Raw genomic sequence first — 17,763 nt, 5'->3', positions numbered from 1 at the left:
ACTTCTTCTGCTCTGAAAGAAACTTTTCTTCAGCTCCTTCTGATCTACATTTGTTCTTGTACATGTAAATTTTTGTTCCTGCACATATAGATTTAGAGTCAGAATGGTTTCTTTATTTTCTATTCTGAATAAATTTTTAATTTTGTTAGTATGAGTCCATTTTTTTTCTCAGAAGGAGAGCACAAATGTAGTAGGTCTAGGCTGTCATCAACAGAACTGCTCATGAGGATTCCACAGTGAAGACAATTCTGTTCCCAGGTACCTCTGCATACCCCATTAAATGAAGTCATCTATATATAATTGAGGAAAGTTCATGATCTGTAACCAGAAACAATATAAGTGCCAGAACTACTCTCTCTTCCTGTTTCAGCAAGAAATACTCTTCAAGCAAACTCAAATTGGAGTTATTTAGGGGAAAAAAAGATTCTGGGATTATTATCTTTATAGATTAACTAGAGAAGGATTATGTTGGAGCATGGATAGAAAGAACAGCTTTGGAAAAACCAAGATAGTACATTTACCCCAACATGCTGAGCAGTAGTAGCCAATGCACTCAGCTATCTGAAGCATTACGAGATGAACAGTAAATGTTATCTATATCTCCTACAGTGTACTTTTTGATGGGAAATGTCAGACATATATTTTTATGTACCTACTGTTTCCAGTTCCTAAGTGATTTTTCTTTCATCTTATTATCTGTGTGAGGGAGTGCAGTGGGATAATTTGGGGAGAAAAAAATGTCTAAGCAAGCCAGTTACACAGAGAAGTCTCAAAAACTATCTCTGAAGTAGACCTTGAATTCTCAGAGGCTTGGCTCTGACATCTTCACTAACCTTAGTGTGAAGATGTTCAGAAAACAGCAAAATGTTCTGAAAACTCACAAGACGTGCCAGTCTGCTGGAACACCTCCAGGAACGTGCATGCCCCGATTGAACTTTGGGAGACAGACACCACAATCAGCTGGTAGATTTACATTTAGAGTACACAGACTTCCCAAATTACCAATTATCTTTTCATTAAAATGTGTGCTATACATGCCGTGATAACAATATTTTATGCCCTGAATCCCACCTGTCCTGCATTCACTACATTCAGTACAAATATTATAACTTGAGGCTCTGTGTTTCTGTGGTGTTAAAGATGCTTAATGATTTTATAGCTGGAAGGATTCATGGGAGCTAAGGCTGATGCAATTGTGTCTTTACTGTGTAAGTTCCATAGGAGTTTCACATCCTGTTGTAACTTCCAAAGAGCTGTGAGCTTTGAAGATCCAGTTAGTTGCTCATGGGAGGGTGGGGCTGAGCACAATCCAAGTATTGCCCAGAGCGTGAAGAATACCCATCTTTCTCTGCAAGGAGGAGGTGATCTGAGAAGGCATGAATGAAAAAATGAAAGCATTCTCACAGTACATCCCATTAAAAGGAAGTACACCTTCCTTCTTGATGAAAACTTGTCTTTTAGAGCCCTCTTTCTAGGCCCAGCTAATGATGATTAGGACACACTGTACTGATCCAGCTAGGCTTACTGGAGAGAGAGAGAGAAGAGAAAGAGAGAGAGATGGTAGAGATAGAGATAGAGATAGAGACAGAGACAGAGACAGAGACAGAGACAGAGACAGAGACAGAGATGAGATAGAGATGAGATAGAGATTGAGATAGAGATAGAGAGATAGAGATAGATAGAGATAGAGATAGAGATAGAGATAGAGATAGAGATAGAGATAGAGATAGAGATAGAGATAGAGATAGAGATAGAGATAGAGATAGAGATGAGATAGAGATAGAGATGATAGAGATAGAGATAGAGATAAACTGTCTTATATTTTCTTCCCTTCAGCTCTTTTCACACTCACTTAGAGTGTCTCAGGCAGAGCCAGCATGTTCAAGGTCACTTCTTTCCTTCATCCTTTCCCTGCATGACTGGGAGTATCACAGTCTATGTGCTATCCTTGGCAGGCATTTCCAGCAGGCTGAGACTTACGACTTTTAATGGATCAGGTCATTCACTGTTGTCACTGTGTGTCAGCAGTCATCTCATTTATGATTTACAGGGTTTGCCCCTGCATATGCTCCTTAATGTATAAGTAGTTAGAGATAAATGTGTGTGTGTGTGTGAGCATATATAGGGCATGAATGTAAATGTAGACACATATATATGTAAGGGGGTGTACATACACACACATAATATATAAAATCTCAGACCTACATGAAAATGATATTTTCTCAAGAAGGAAGCCAACCTTCTTACAACAATAATGGGTCATCCAGAACTGGGACTGACTGGAGAGTCTTGTTTCCCCTCACTTTCTCTCTCTGCAAGAGGCAATCACTGGAAGAATCATTTATAGCTTGTTGCAGGACACAGTATTAATAAGATACCTGGGGTTTTTATGGCACTGGTCAGTACAATCTGGTCAATGACATTCAAGAGTGGCATTACCCAAGCCAATATAATTCTTATTTAATTGGAAAATGCAAATCAACTTGAGTGTATTTCTTCCCTTTACTTCCCACCTGAGGTGCTGTCTTGCAATTCATACTCATAAGGAACTTAGTCAAGCATGCAGGATGCTCAGTGCTTGACACACATGAAAGATTCAAGGAAGAAACACGCAGTTTGGGCTGCCCAGCTCTGCAATGATATTTGCTTCCCATTTAGGGGCAGGATCATTACATACATTATCAGTGTATAAGACTCTTTCTGATGTGAAATGATTTCACATTTCAAAGTCTCAAAAAATATTTGGGAAAATAAACCTTGTTTTCAAGTCAGGTATGCAAATAAGCTGTGACTCAGGAGAGTTTTAAAGAGTAGGTTTTTTTCTATAAGACAGCATGCAACCCACTGACAGTTTTCATGTAGTGATGAAGACTTCTGAATTTCCAGCACCCTGAAAGTTCTTAAGAATAGGTAGCAATATGTAAAGTTTTGTCAGTAGGAATAGCTGGTGAAAAAACGGTTAGTTTTAGCTTGGCACATCTGTAATCTTGATTCAGAACTTCCTTTAAGTGTTACCAAATTATAAGCCATACTGTGAAGTAAGTTGGAAAAGTATTATTTATAAACTCTGACTGAACAAAACAAGCCTTTAATTCTCAAGAAATCTACTTAAATATCACATTTTTACATCCCATAAGTTGGTAGTTTTACTGACTAGAAAGCTGTTGCATTGGGGAGAAGACTCTTTTTTTGTTGATTTGTAACAGCATCTCTCCTTAAATAAAATCACAGTGTGGCTTTGTTTCATTCAAAACTATGAGGTTCAAAAATTCATCTGTTCAAGAAAATTGAATACTAGATACTTGAATAATTTTTCTTATTGTCTTAGCTGACTTCACCAATATTTGTTGGGCAGGTTTAATCGTCACATGTAAACAATATTTTAAAAAAACAACAGCAAATAAAATCCAAACTTGTGTCTACTTATCAACATAACATCTGAATCTCCATCATAGTTGTTTTATCATAACTTCAGAAATTTATAGAGTAGTGTCTAAGAAGTTCAGTTTTTTTCTTTATGAGGAATTAAATTTCCCTCCCACTCACAGATGCCAGGCAGTGCTGAGAAACTAGATGACGCACAAGTTACTCATTAACCACAGTCGAGATAGTGCTTCAGAGAAGAAACCCTTGAATGAAATGTAGCAGATTCTGATGCAGAGGAGATCAAACTATATTTGAAATAATCTTTTATTCTGTGACTATGTATTCTATGACTATGTATTCTATTCATTTTTAAGCATGATCTGCTGTGCATCCCCTGTGCAGACTTATTTCTGTTAGTGAATTTCTTACACAAAACTCATAAGAAGCAACATTTTCTAGTGCCATAATTCTTTAAAATTACTTTTTATTCAGACAGCCATGTATTTTTTTAACCTTATTTGCCTTTAAATTCTAGTTAACTCTAATCTTAGGCTAAAACTGCTACTTCATATTAGTACTATTATACAATCATTGACTGGAGGAAATATTAAATTCTAGTTTTTTGCCTTTAAATTTGCCTTTAAATTCTAGTTAACTCTAATCTTAGGCTAAAACTGCTACTTCATATTAGTACTATTATACAATCATTGACTGGAGGACAAATTTAACATTTCCATCTTCCATTGATTGTGCATTTCTATACCTTATCATTCATAAGTTTCTATTAAAAGTTCTTGGATTTATATTTGCTCCTCAAAAGACGTTATCATTGTTGTAATATTACTTTTTTTAAACTAATGATATGCTACTTTACTCTAGCTTAACATAGTTTTAATATAAGTGGCACAGATTGAAAAGAGGGATTCTGAAAAGGAAGGGAAATTACAAAATACCAAGAGAAATGGGGTACAGTGTAATAAATAATACCTGATTTAATATATAATGGAAGTAAATGATAAGAAGAGAAAAAAACTTCTTTAAATGTTTGCCTTTTTATCCTAAAAGTGTCAGACAAGATATTTCAGATTCTGCAAATTTGGTCCCTAAAAGCCCCTGTTTTTCCAAAAGGCAAAGAGAATTTACAGGGTTCAAGTGTAGCCTACATTTCAATTTCAAATATAGCCTTTTGTCCATGACTGATGTTTACGGATATGAGTAAAGATGACTTTCTCTAGCTCAGTGCTGACTAGAGTACAAAGAGACATGTTAGAACACTCTGCAAGTCGCAAGTGTTATGAAATATTCATTGGATACTTCAAGAGGGTTTGGGGTTTTTTTTCCACATGAAAGTGCTTTTCTTGTTGTAGCTGATCTCCAGAGCTAGGAAAATGATATTTGTTAAGACTAACTTTTCCTTCTCTAATGTTACTCATTGAAATGAACAAAATTATTTGCAGCGTGCTAATTCTTAACTCATGATATTTAATAGTGTCACATTTTTTGTACACAGATATATTCTTGCACTAATAAGGCACAGTAATAAGGCACTTGCACTAATAAGATTCGACACCATGTCTGATAGAATCATATCTTATTACTAATTAATATTAGACAACACACCAATTGTAAAATGTACACGTCAAATCTTTGTGAACCAGTAGATAAGTAAGCAGAAAAAGCTGATAACTCTTTGATTTTCAGGGTTAAAGAATGGACAACTTTTTTTATTTCTCCAGAACATCAGCTTTTACAATAGAGAGGTTAAATGTAATGACTGTTTGCTATTACATTACTAAAAAATCTGTCAAACCAATGAGGTTATATGACTTATAATATATATACAGCTGTTTAAAACCACTGTCTTTCTACTTTCAGTAAATAAGATCATTACTGATAGAATCATATGGAATTACAGCTGGCTAAATATCAGATTCTATTCTGAGTTTTGAAGTTAAAGAACACACAGGAATAATTAGAGGTGATAATGTAATCTATAGAATTTATGCACAGTTCTTGATCTTCTTATTTGTTCACAGTATGTTTAAGTTTGGGGGCACAGTCAGTAGTGGGATTTTTCCAAGCAAAGTATAGCTATAAATTACAATACTTAGGTGTCTTGTATTAATATAGAGATTTACAGAAGGTATTTTACATATGTCTAAATAACATTCGGGCCAAAATGTAGTGGACTGAGTTCAATTTTTCATTTGCTGACAATACACATTGTTACAAGATTGTGCTTTAAATATTTCTTATCCTACAGCATTCAAACAAATAAACTCACATAGGTTCACAAGAAAGCTTCTTGTCCGCAGTAAATCTTCTGGTGACTTGTGGTTAAGCTTTGAGAGTTGCGTGCTGACTGCAGTATCACACTCTGGACAAATAAAAGCATGTTATTACCCCATTGCTGAAGCAGATCATCTTTGCTAATCTGGATTTGAGTAAAATTTGTGGTTCACAACATTGTTGACCCCACATGCTGCTAGACAGATTTGCACAAGAAACTATGAATAAGAACTCTATTTAATCTCCCCTATATTTTTCAAATTACCTGTGAGTCCAAGTAGACAGCAGATCTCTTATAGTTCTCTTTCTGGCTAAGATATTAGTTGCACTAAATTTAGCAAAAGAATAATGAGGGAATTAAAATTAATATGAGGTTAATCTGACAATGTTCGAGTCAAAATCACTACCTTCGACTTTCCTAGGAAGCAAAATTAACACCAGATTTAAAACAAAACAAACTAAGGCAATAGTAACAGCCAGACAAAAAGAAAACATACATGAAAATAAGTCCTTCAAATCCTGATCAAACATTTAAGCATCTGTGGCATGGACTGATTTAGCTTCAGTGGATAAGAAATGCCCTGTGAAACACAAATAAAATGACCTGATCTTGCAAAGAGACAATTTTAAGCTTGTAAGCAATAGTTTGCTTTTGAGAACACTGTGCCAATATACAATATCAGGAGCCAAGAATCTGTCTCTTTTAGAATAGTGATAGATTACCAGGATATTTAGTCAAACATAGTATTGTCAACTACACCACCAATGAAAATAATAACAAAACTTCAGGATTTTCAAAATCTCAGCTACTTTTTTTTCTATTTTGCATCTCACCTAACTACCACAGTCCTTAAATGTTAACAAGGTCTCTGAGAGACAAAAAGATACAGCCCATAATGCTATGCTATTAAAAACAAGATAAAGTTGATGCCATCCATTAAATTACAATGCCAGAAATATTTGTCTTTTAAGTAAGGGCTTTTAAAGAAATTAAAATATTGCATGTTTTTCTTCCTAGTGGCTGCCTCTTCTCTCTTTGAGACACACTTTATGGCTTCATTTGGCAATAGGCATGCAACAACTTTTTGAGCAAATGTATTAAATGTCACTTGAAAATGTAAATTTGCAAAAGGGCAGATGAAAAAGGAAAAGATGATTCCACCAATAATATTGAAGAAAATCCATCCAAAAGTCTGAACACTGACAAAAAGTATTGTTCAGAATCACATCCAAGCCTGAAGGTCTTTGGTATACATAATAGGCTGGATTTTGTTTCAAGATTTACCAAATGAATATTGTTTTCAAAATTAGTAAAGTGCCTATCTCCACAGTTGTCATGCTTGTTATAAATTCAGGTGCTATTATTCTGAACAAAATGCTCTCTTTCTCATATTATTATGTCAAATACAACAGACTCCACACACAAAAGAATTACTAATATCATCAGTAAAAACCTTTCTTAGTCTTTCAGATTTTCTTCCTTTTTCTATTTAAGGTTGTCACAGGACCCAGCTAGAATCTGATGAACACCTGTAATGTGCCGACAATGTAATAACTGAAGGTGATGTTTAGGAAATCATACAATAAAAAGATTTACACTTTATACTTCTTAAAAATTTCACTTATATGATATTTGCCTATGCAGGGAGAAGAATCTAGCAGTGTGAAGCAAACTGAGAGCACACCGTATTCCAAAGAACATTAACTGCATGCAAAAAAATTCTTTATTCTTCTTCCAATGATTGTGTGAAAAGGACTGAGATGAAGCATTTTCTTATCAAGGCTGTTTAAAAGAAAATGAAGATGATATTTTTGGTCAGAATCTGACCACTCACCAAAAGGATATCAAGAGTAAGTTTTAAAGCATAATCAGACAGCCTTTTACATTCACAGTGCTTTTTTTCAGTTGCAGTTCTTTTATCCGGTGTGCCTTTCAACAGCTGGAACATACGTTGCAGCTATCCTAGGTCTGTTTCCCAATTTTCTTACTTAGCTTAGATTCACAGTTACCCAGAGCCACACGAGGTAGGTGAAAAAAAAAAAGAATCATTCAAGGCATACTCAGATAAGATCTTTCTCAGAAAATTCCTTCCCAGAGTCTGGGAGAGTAGTTGTGGAAAGTTAATACTGTGTATTTTCTTTGTTCTTATAGGCATCCTTATTAACAACAAAACCAGGATCAGTGACTCAGAGTGTGGTCATTCTTTCATTATTAAATGTTCAGGACAGTACTTTTTCCATCATTCTGTTCCTCACCCTGGGGAGGACTTGCCCATGAACCATAAGGCCATCTCAGAATCTTTCCCTGGGTATCTACTTTTCCACAAGTCATACAAAGGAATTTGACTGACAAGCGGACATTTTATTAGCTGACCTTGCAAATTGTGACGACCTGTTTCTTTGTCATTTACTAACTTGTCTGTCTTGTCTTATGCTTAGGCTGTGAGCTCTTTTGAGCAACGGCATTTCTCTGATCTGTCCATGTGCAGCACCAAGCCACAAGGGACACTGGTTACTGACTAGGGATTCAGAAATTGTGAAAATTGTGGCACGGAATGTGACAAAGAATATCGGAAATAGATTTTTTTTAATGTGTTAAATAGTTTCATTCGCCACTTGCAGTTGTGTGGGATTTGTGGTTTCAAAGCATGTGAGATTCATTGGACTGGGTTTGAGAAAACGCTGAGTGGCTTCCTTCAGTAAACATGCATTAACATAGTAGAAGTTCCATGAGGAAATGGCACCAAATTTTTCTTCAGTCAAAGGGATCTGTGCATCTTAACTCTTTGCTGACTTTAGATATACCAAGTATAACCAGTACGTAACTTGAATACAAAGAACTGTAAAAACCAGTCTTTATTGAATGTTATTCCTGAGCCAAAGCTGTTGTGGTTGTTTTTATGTTGCTTGCTCTGTTAAGTCCAAAGTACTCTAGAAATGAGAGCTGAGAATGTAGCTTCAGGCGTACTCTAAGCCATTCACACAGACTTTTGCTGAAACAAAGAGGCAGCTGTTGATGTCTCCACTACAAAGCTGTCGTGGTTTACAATGCTGAGCTATCATGATTTGGATAGTGTTCATACACATATTTTGTTGTGCATATGTGGAACCCTGAAGAGTACCTAATGGAACAAAATATGCCAGAAGCCTGGGTCATTTTGTTGAACAAAAGTTTGGTTATTAAGGTCAAAGTCTTCTTTAACAACAACCAAACATTTATTCAGCTTCCAATTACTCATCTCAGAACTTGCTATGTGCATAAGAATAGCAGGGGAGAATGCTCCTCTAGGTGTTATTTCTTTCAGATTCTATTAAAACTGTAATAGCCTGCTTCCATTATACGTTTTCTTTTCAATCAACATGTCACTTAGCTACTGCTCTTGAAGTACACTTAATATTTTCATTAAAATCAATAAAGCCAAGAAATGACAAGGGTGCAGGTGGATGCAAGCAATTAAACTACTCCTATATGTATTGCTAACTATCAGTTGGAAAAGAAGCTTCATTCAACGCTCCTTTGAATGGCAGCTAACAGAAATCCATTTAGCCAGCTTTTGTCTGCTTATTTTGCTGACAGATGATGTGAAGAAGTAGGCAGTTATGGGGCCAGTAATTCAGAATTAATTTTCCCTTCAAAAGAGTGATGTGGACAACTGAGTGTAGTAATGGTACCTGCTTAGAATTCAGGGGGTAAACAAGATAATTTGAGATGATGGGACAGAAATAAAAGCTCTTTAAAGGTTTGTCCCTTGCATGGCTCTTAAAGGCACTCACTAGCAATTTTTATCTGACTAAAATGAAAGTCAGAAGAGTTAATCATTGGAGTGTTACCTGTACTTTTGTGCATGGTAGGATTGAAAAGGAAGCAAATAAAATAATAGACAGAGGATTATGCCCCACCTCAGTGTTAAAAAGTACGTGATAGTGAAAGACAGCATCTAAGCTGCACTGCTATTGTTTATCAACCATTCTTTCAGAACATGCTGCAAATTAAAGGAAGCTGCTGGCTGTACATGAGCTGCATGTCTGCAGTAAAAGAAACTTACCCTATCTTCAGTCATCCAGCACACTTTCATATCCACTACCTGTGCAGCACTAACCAGACCAGACCAGGAGAAAAATGCAGTGTGGAAAGCACATTGCCTACAGAACAGCCAAATGCCATATAGATGTTATGCAGATTCTCTAGGTGTGCACAGGTCTACTTGGGAACTGGAAACCACAGGTCTGCTCCCACTGCTCTAGATGTGTTAAGTTTACCTACACACACACACACAAACATGAAGAACCAAAGTGGGGTCTTAAAACTTTTGAGCAAACTGAGCATAACAATAGGTTTACCTGGGTATTTCCTCCCTCAGTACTCTTAATTACATACACAGGCATTTCAAGGCAAATGTCAAAAACAAAGCAAACTTTCTCAGCAACTTCTTTTGCCACAAAGAGAACTACATTTGAGATTTTTCTTTCCAAAGACCTGCAAAGCAGTGTATACAGCTTTCTATTAATACAGGCACACAAACTGAAAATTGGACATCCCTATTGATATTGAGCTCTCTAGCCCCTGGATGTGGTTCTACAGGATGATTCAGTGGACAGATGCCAGACCAGGCTTTGGTGGAGCCTGATGACTTACAAAATTTCTTTCTTCTCTCTCTGGCATTCAATCTTACCCTGTCACAGAGTATCATTATTACCAATTGGCCCTTTCTGTCCTCTAGCTATGCACTCTAGAAGCTACAGCCTACAAAATATGTGGAGGTATTGAGTAGCTAAGCAATATTTGCTTTGATGGCATTCTAATAGGAGGTCAAGAAAGGGAGTGGACTAAACTTCATTACATTCCAATGTGCAGTCTTGATCATTTTATATATGAGGGATTTCTGAGGCTCCTTACAAAACCCAGGTACTTCTGTGTCTGTTATGTATTGCAAAGACTTTCCTGGGATGATTACCTGCTCTTCAGGTTTGCAGCTAAGTAAAATGTTGGCAAGTTGGCAGAGCTGGGAAGTCTGCAGAAGAGGGGACTGGGCAAAGCTCATGTCCAAAATTCACTCTTTCGTGCCTTTCCTCCTATGCACTCTGAAGCTTGAGCGTGCCTATAATCATTGGTCAGTGGGCACCAACAGTAGTTCCCTGTAATTGCAGCAGAGCTGTACCTCATGACTAGCCAAGCTGAGCAGCCACTTTATTGTAGCTACAATGATAAGTCCATACATAGACTCCTCATGTGTCAGACAGTGTTCATGGGCTGTGCTTCACAACAACGCAGCACATAGTCTTAGCAAGGTGCAGTTCCTGCAATCGGACTGCTGTCACTTACAGAACAGGCTGCACAAACCACTGCCCCCTCCTCCTATGAGTTAAATCACATCAGACAAGAAACTTGTGCTGTGTTATGTCTCTTTTTTTTACTTCTTCCTCCAGTGATGGTACTCTCTTTTGTCCTGTCAGAACTAATATTAGGATCCAGTCTTCCGAAGATTTGCAGACTTTTTTTGTAAAGCTCACAAGAAGTTTTCTGAGGAGGTGTGAAAACACATAATTTTAAACATGTAGAAGTACCTGCACAGGATCAGAGACTTTATTTGCAAATCCTTTGTTGTGCAACTTGTGTTTTATTTATTTGAGGAAAACTTCAATGCATTCTGAGATCTGTTAAAAAAATAATACTCTTCTAACCAACTTTAACAGAATAACTACTGTCTCATGTTTTCCTGGGAAAGAATAGGCCTTACACATCAGTTAGTTGAAATGTATTATGTAAATTCATTCTAGAGGGCAGCATACTTATCATACGTAATGGCCTGGGCTGTGACCAGCTACAACATTTAATGTGATGCACACTCATTAATCATTCATATGGGATTTATTTCAGATTTACTTTGACAAGACTATGATCAGAATCCGGCCCAGTCAGTGTATGAGGGTCAAGTGATATGAGGTTGTTACAGTAATGGCTTATTCCTTTTGAATAGCAGGGTAACTGCTTTAGATAGAGCCTGCGTCTCCTGGCATCAAATTAAATCTATTCCTGTCAAGTTCCTCACTTACTTCTTGAACTTAAAGGCAGAACTGTTTATTATGCAAAACACATCTACTTTATTAAGTCTGATCTTCCTGTTTTATCCGGTAATGCTCATCTTGTGACTACATAGTTTTGCTGTTCAATATTTTTTAAGAGAAATCTATGGTTGCTAGCACGAGCCCAAAGTAACATTGGATCTCATCAGTATCAGAAGTTTACCAGCTATTTGTTTTTAAGGTACTGTTAAGAAATAAGCCTGTGAATTGTTTGTTTATCATCATAACCACTATGCTGTCTTCCTAAAAGTGGTTAGGTGGAGAGAATTGATGAACGCTGAGCTACAATCTGACATCACACCTTTATTATACTCTTAGAGACAGAAAGAATGAAAAGCAATTGAATTGAACATCTCATCCAGTGATAATCAAACCAAAAATTTTTTCACTTGTATATGACTGTGTAAAAGACTGGTTGGTAAAGAAGAGTGGGTGGTCAAAAATCTTGTATTTACAAACCTAGATAGAAGCATGAATTTGTGTTTGGATATGCAGTATACCTTCTCATATGTATGAGTTCTCTTTCATGAGTTCTAGACAAATCTGGGATTTCCTAACATGCAAATCAGTGGGTCTAAAGTGTTCTTTCCTCAAGCTTGAGCAGAGGAATGGCTTCTCTGCAAGAATGTTCATACAACAAAATCTAGTATGGCACAATTGTATCCTGCCCACACTTTCTTGCTGTTCATGGTTTGTCTATTGCTAATGCCTGTTTCCCCACCTAGTTTATTCACTAGCCATACAGCACAGAGCAATTTTTAGTAAACTTACCCCAGTTCTCATCATTCTGTAGCAATGAGTACCCAATCCATCTTTTCTGAACTTACTCTAAGAACAGGCATAGAATGGTACTTTCAATTGCAGATGAAAACAACTGTGACCTGTGACATACAACCAAGATTTGGTTCTTGTTTTTTTTTTGGAGCCAGTTCTGACAAACCATCTTTAGTATTTTTTTCTACTTCGTTATTTTTAATGGTGTCTGCAGGTTAAGTGACAAAGTATGCTCATTTTTACAATTAATTATTCTTGTCTTCACTACTCTTTGCTCAAGATTCATGAGAATGTTATTGCTTGTCTTCATAACACTTTTTGTAAAGATCTTTGCTAGTAAAATATACTTAAATTAAAAAGCATCTTTTTTAAAAATTAAAATGCTTGTTCTATATATCCCTTTCTCCTCAAAACCATTAGATTTTAAATTTAAGGATAAAAAAAAATTGTCCAGAGAAATTATTTTCTTAGGTGCCATTCAGCACAAGGAATCAGCTTTCTCTTAGTGTAGTGATGAAATGTTCTATTCTGAATAAGACACAATCCAACACAGATAATGAATATAATTAAAGATCATTCTCAAGAGGATGACAAATCATATTAAGCAAAATTAACTTTATGTCTTGCTAATGAATCTGGTTGTTAAATATAAAAATTGTGGAAATCTGATAACTCTTCCTCCAACCTCAGGAGTGGTGCATCCCAACAAAGAGGAAATCAAACTAAAAGCTCAGAAGGTCAGCATGGATGAACAGAGAATCCCTAGACAAACTTAAACAGAAAAAGGAAGGCTACAGAGGGAGGAATCAAGGGCAGGAAGCCTGGGAAGAATACAGAGAATTGTCTGAGCAGCCAGGGATCAGGTTAGGAAAGCTAAAGCCTTCATAAAATTAAATTTCACTTAACATATCAAGGACAACAAGAAAAGATCTTATAGGTATGTTAGTGATAAAAGAAAGACTAAGGAGAATGCAGGCCACCTCCAGAATATCACAGGAGACCTAACTACTCAGGATATGGAGAAGACTGAGGTACTTAGCACCTTTTTTGCCTCGGTCTTCATCAGCAAGGGCTCAAGCCACACTGCACAAGTCATACAAAGGAAAGGCAGGAACTGGGAAACACAAAAATTGACCACTATAGGAAAGGATCAGGTCTGACACTATCTAAGGGATCTGAAGGTGTACAAGCCCATGGGACCTGATGAGATGTATCCACAGGTCTTGAGGAAACTAATAGATTAATTTGTTAAGACATAATCCAACATATTTGAGAATTTATGGCAGTCTGGTGAAGTTCCCACTGACTGGAAAAGGGGAAACATAACTTCCATATTTCAAAAAGCAAAGAAGGAAGCCCCAGGCCCTTCAGTCTCACCTCTGTACTAGGCAAGATCATGGAGCAGATCCTCCCAGAAACTGCTGAGGCACACAGAAAATAAGGAGATGACTAATGATAGCCAACATAGGGTAAACCATGCTTCATGGATTTGCAGGCCTTCTACAATGGAGCTACAACATTGGTTGATAAGGGAAGAGTAACCAACATCATCTACATGGATTTTGCAAAGCATTTGACACTGTCCTGCATGGCATTCTAGTCTCTACATTGGAGAGACATGGATTTGACGGATGTCAGTGGATAAGGAATTGGCTGGATGGTCACACTCAGAGAGTTGTCTCTTCAATGGCTCAGTGTCCAAGTGGAGATCGATAATGAGTGGCACACCTCAGGGGTCAGTATTGGGACCAGTGCTGTTTAATATCTTTGTTGCAGACATGAACAGTGGGATTGAGAGCACCTTCAGCAAGTTTGCTGATGACATCAAGCTCTGTGGCACTGGAGGGAATGAATGTCATCCAAATGGACCTTGACAGGCTTGAAAGGTGAGCCTGTGTGAACCTCATGAACTTCAACAATGCAATGTCCTGCACTTGGGTCAGGGCAATCCCAAGTACAAGTATAGGCTGGGCAGAGAATGTATTGAGAGTAGACCTGAAGAAAAGAGATTGTAGGTGTTGGAGGATAAGAAGTTCAACACGACCTGGCGATACGTGCTTACAGCCCAGAAAACCAGCTGTATTCTGGACTGCATCAAAAGAAGTGTGACCAGCATGTTAAGGGATGTGATTGTCTCCCTTTACTCCACTGTCATGAGACTTTACCTGGAGTACTGAATTCAGTCCTGAAGAAAGCACAGGAAAGTCATGGGTTTGTTAGAGTAAGCACAGAGAAGTACCACAAAGATGATAAGAGGGATGGAGCGCCTCCCATATGAGGACAGGCCGAGAGAGTTGGAGTTGTTCAGCGTGGAGAAGAGAAGGCTCTGGGGAGACCTTATACGAAGTTACTTGTTATAAGTACCATCCAGTACTTAAAGAGGACTTATAGGGGATGGACTCAGTCAGGATGTGTGGTGATAAGATGAGAAGTAACCGTAACTGGTAGATTTAAATTAGGTGTTAGGAAGGAATTCTTACCGTGAGGGTAGTGAGGCACTGCAACAGAATTCCCAGAGATGGAACTGGGCACTGGAATAGATTACCCAGTCACCCATTACCCATGCCTGGAGGTGTTCAAGGTCAGGCTGTATGGGGATTTGAGCAACTTGGTCTAGGTGGAAGGTGCCCTTGACCATGGCATGGGTGTTGGAACTAAATGATCAGCAAGGTCCTTTCCAACCCAAAAGATTTTATGTTTTTGTGATTCTATGATCTTATTTCAGAGAGACATTATATATATGTGAATGCCAAAACAGATCAGAACATGCCAGGATGTGACATATAGTCTAAACATGTTCATCAAAATCACTTATCTCATTATAAGGAGATGCAATTGAAAGACACTGAGGAGAAAATTCACTCAATACGTTGTCCTTATATTGTGATCAAAAAATTGCCCACCTTTCCCAAGAGCCAGACCTATTATTTATATTCATAAATGTTTGTTTAATCAGAGTTATTATTTCAAATGCTCAGGAAATGTCCACTAAATAAACTATTAGTTTTTTATCTACTGGTAATACTAGCAACTTCTCCTACTGACAATTATTTTACATTTAAGTGGTAGAAGACAATGTTCACATTTTCCAGTTTGCCAGTGATTTATGGCAGTGGAGTGACAGGATCACTGTAATCACCAGCAGCATTTTTTATAAACATATACCAAATAACCAAGAAATTAGGAACATCACGGCCACAAAAAAAGACATCATGTAAGTTACAAAGTCAAGAAGTCTATGATTTTCTAAGCACTATAGCAGCAGCTACATTGTCACCTGTCTTACTGAATTTCAGGCACAACTTATGAATTTCATGAAAACAGGATATTGTTTCTGTATGCTTCTGTGGATGAGTATGGATGTTTTTGCTAGCTGCTCTTCTACACACCTTCTGATTTACTGAAACAGTATCTATTTATTTGTGCAGGAAATGGTAGTTTCAGACAATTAGACAAGAGAAACAGCCGAAGACTGAATTGCAAGGTTCAGGATGAGCATCAGAAAAAAAAAAATGATGTAGGGTTTAGCATGGCACTAGAGGAGTCCACCCGCAGAGGCTAGGGAATCTAGGAGGTTTTCCACATTCAGCTAGAAAACATCGAGACTGTCCACATCTAGTGTTGGTGACAATCCTACAGGAGTTTGTGCTGAAGGTCCTGTAGGCCTTCTCCAATCAGCATTTCTGTGATTCACAGGTAAAAATGATGTCACGAAGAAAAGTACAGTGATCTTACAAACATACTTCATCAGCATGTCACTTTTCATTAAAATATCTACCTAACCTGAAGACACAACTAGATTAAATACTAAAAAAAAATGAGAACAATGTCTACAATTACCTATAATGTCCATTAATGCACAAAGAATGAAAACATTTGCTAGCCTGTAGGACTGAGAGTTGTGAGCAAACTAAAAGAAAGAAGTCTAAGTAGAAAGTAGCTGAAGCTAAAGGAAAACAGAATTTTGAAAGATATAATAAAATATACATATACTAGAGCTTCTGGTTTATAGGTAAAACTCTTGCTCTGTTTGGTTGAAATAGTGATCTCCAGTGAGCAATAATACTACTTAATTGTTCCTTTTTCAAATAAGAAGGCAATTACTTCTTTCCCACTGTAAACCTCAACAAGAGTAATATGGGCATATACATTCCTATTTATAGACCAGAATTAATTTCCAGCAGTTCAACAAATCATGTAGCAATGGAAAATATAGATATAAACAAATTAATGGGTATAAATAACACACAGATTGCCATTGATATCTTTCCTGAAAGAAGAAAATCTTACTACAACATGTTCTTTTCTTCATGCCCCAAATACAAGGAAAGTATAAAAAATGCTGTCCAGACACTCCCCCTTGCCCTTGTAAGCAAATCGCAGTATACTAGCAACTTTACAAAAGTATCTCGTCATCCTAAAGCATCCAAAGGACTTGACAATTGTACATTTTGAAAGTCTTCTTTAATGTTTTAAAGTATTTTAACAGCTGTTTCTTCATCTTTACTTTGAAACACTCACATTTCATCTCATCAGCTTATTTTCTCATCCACTGAACAAAGCATATCACAGAATCACAGAATCACAAGGTTGGAAAGGACCCATTGGATCATCAAGTCCAACCATTCCTAACACTCCCTAAACCATGTCCCTAAGCACTTCATCCACCCGTTCCTTAAACACCTCCAGGGAAGGTGACTCGACCACCTCCCTGGGCAGCCTGTTCCAGTACCCAATGACTCTTACTGTGAAGAATTTTTTTCTGATATCCAACGTGAACCTCCCCTGGCGGAGCTTCAGGCCATTCCCTCTTGTCCTGTCCTCTGTCACTTGGGAGAAGAGGCCAGCTCCCTCCTCTCCACAACCTCCTTTCAGGTAGTTGTAGAGAGTAATAAGGTCTCCCCCTCAGCCTCCTCTTCTCCAGGCTAAACAACCCCAGCTCTCTCAGCTGCTCCTCAGAAGACTTGTTCCCCAGCCCCCTCACCAGCTTTGTTGCTCTTCTCTGGACACGCTCCAGAGTCTCAACATCCTTCTTGTGGTGAGGGGTCCAGAACTGAACACAGTATTCAAGGTGCGGTCTCACCAGTGCTGAGTACAGAGGGAGAATCACCTCCCTGGACCTGCTGGTCACACCATTTCTGATACAAGCCAAGATGCCATTGGCCTTCTTGGCCACCTGGGCACACTATTGGCTCATGTTCAGTTGGCTGTCAACCAGCACCCCCAGGTCCTTCTCTTCCGTGCAGCTCT

Source organism: Cuculus canorus, chromosome Z (assembly GCF_017976375.1).
Source record: "Cuculus canorus isolate bCucCan1 chromosome Z, bCucCan1.pri, whole genome shotgun sequence".
Taxonomy (NCBI): Eukaryota; Metazoa; Chordata; class Aves; order Cuculiformes; family Cuculidae; genus Cuculus; species Cuculus canorus.
Note: the sequence above shows the minus strand (reverse complement) of the source record.